Genomic DNA, 2,579 nt, shown 5'->3' with positions numbered 1-2,579 from the left:
CCAAAACGTAATATATATATATATATATATATATACCACATAAAGAAAGAAAAATCTGCATTTTCCTCAGAGCACACACTTAAGCCATCTCCATCAGATTATTTCTAGTTTATAAATGTATCTCAAACTTTTCCGTATTTTCTCTATGCGTATATTTAAAAGTACTCTTGTATCTGTTTGTCCCTAATTTAGCAGTGTAAGACTAGAGGAAAGGCAGCTAGTCATCACCGCCAACTCTTGGGCTACTCTTTTACCAACGAATAGTGGGATTGACCGTCACATTATAACGCCCCCACGGCTGAAAGGGCGAGCATGTTTGGTGTGACAGGGATTCGAACCCGTGACCCTCAGATTGCGAGTCGAGTGCCTTAACCACCTGGCCATACCGGGCCTTTCTTGTATCTATCCAATACTTTATTCCATTACTATATAGCAACTTTTATTTGGGTATCCAAAAATTTTGGCACAGCGGTATGTCTGCGGACTTACAACGCTAGAAACCGGATCTCGATACCCATGGTAGGTAGAGCATAGATAGCCCACTGTGTAGCTTTGTGCTTAATTACAAACAAACAAATCAAAAATTTTGTTGTTTTTTTATAACTGTTTGGCTTTGCTCACGAGACCTCTTCAAAATGTTAAATAAGTAACGACTGGTTTCATTTGTTTTGGCGAAGAGCTCGTACTCGTATACCGAGTACAGTGAAAGCTTGGCTCGATACACATGACCCATCATTCTTGTGACATTGATATACGTGGGTCAGTTTTATTCAAGAAGTATTTATATCTTTAAAGTGTAGAAATAAAACCGTTTAACTGTAATTATAAATGATCATCATGTTCATATATAAATGTTTTCGGGAAGACTGCGGATTGTTAGATCATGCGAGTTTTGTTGTCGTAGCCAAATTGGGCTATCTGTTATGTCCACCGTAGATTTTAGCGTTGTAAGTTCGTAGACATGCCGGGGGACGATCATACGAAAAAGTAGGCGAAGGAAAAGGAATCAAAATTTTATATATATTGTTTGTAAATAAGCACAAAGCTACACAATAGGCTATCTGTGCCCTGCCCACCACGGGTATCAAAACCCTGATTCTAGCGTTGTAAGTCCGCAGACATGCCACTGGTGGGAGGGGGGCATATACTTATATTCTGAAACAATTACATTTCCAGAAGTGTCGCTATCCCATTCTTTTAACGCACGAATTACCTCAGTGTATAAACATAAAATATTATTGCCTCGAGGCGTGAAACTCTGGTAGAACTCACTAACGTTTGTTTTTAATATTTTAAGTGGAGTGAGTTTTCCTTTTGTTTGGAAGCCGATACCGAGATCTGAAATTTTTTTGTATGTCGTTGAGTGTTCAATTTGAATAATGCGTGAAGTACATGTGATAAATTTTGTCTAATTTATCAGCAGACTCTCTCAGAGATCCATAGAGGCACTGGCCACTTCTAGCTTTTGAGCCCCTGGCTATAATAAAAAAATTAGCCCCAAAGAAAATTTGAATATTTAATTTATATATATATAATTTGCAGCTGTTATCTGAGACTGTGTGTCACATTTTGGTCTGATTGGGAAGTACATAAAAACAAATCTGAGACTGTGTGTCACATTTTGGTCTGATTGGGAAGGACATAAAAACAAATCTGAGACTGTGTGTCACATTTTGGTCTGATTGGGAAGTACATAAAAAACAAATCGCGGAACTTAACAAATCCAAAAAATAATAATAATAACAAGTGTCTAAATTTGAGACCCGGGCCAAATGGCCCTCTCTAATTGGCCCTATTTATCAGTCTCGGTTTTTGCTTATGAATTACCCGTACGTTATTGAACCCACAGCGATAGCAATTTGACATGAACATAACCATGGGTCTACCATTTGCTGTTCAGTTGCTAGAAATCTTCAAATTAGGCATGACCTTGAATAACAATTTCCAAAGATAAATTTATGGTATCTCTCGATAACCAGCAGAACAGAAAGTTTAGGCCTGCTAACAACAGGAGATCTTCGAACCTCGGTTTTGATGTCTGTATTTCCCCTGGAGTTGCAATAATTAAATCACAGAGAAAGAGACAAGACACAAACAAGTTCAAATAAATGTTTAATGGCACTTAAAGTTAACAATAAGGCATTTGATCTTGTGCTGTGTGTTTAAAGGAATAGGGGGTAGGACTAACAAGATTCACGATGAGGACTTTAATAGAGAAACTTGTAAATTAAAATAAACAGAATTGAAAGTGCCGAATAAAAGTAACCCAAAGTTAAGTTAAATATTTCGTTCAACTGTACCTTAAATATCCTTGGTGAAATTCAAGCCCCCACTCCACCACGTGACTGATCGTTGTCATACAACATAGTTAAGGCCCTAACCTCCGGATATAATTTACCTGGCCAGTGAAGAACCTGTCATTGACCTGCCTGGAAAATGTGCTAAGTTGGTAACAGGTTTTATCTATTAGAAAATATCAAAGGTAACTGGGACGAAAATAACAGTTTTCTGAAACATTTGTTTATGTGAAAATTGCATAGACTTAAACTAAACGAAAATTTTTAATTCTTTAATTAATA

The sequence above is a fragment of the Limulus polyphemus genome, unplaced genomic scaffold (genome assembly GCF_000517525.1).
Source record: "Limulus polyphemus unplaced genomic scaffold, Limulus_polyphemus-2.1.2 Scaffold493, whole genome shotgun sequence".
In the NCBI taxonomy this organism is placed as follows: Eukaryota; Metazoa; Arthropoda; class Merostomata; order Xiphosura; family Limulidae; genus Limulus; species Limulus polyphemus.
The sequence above is the reverse complement of the archived record's forward strand: the minus strand, read 5'-3'. Positions refer to the sequence as shown.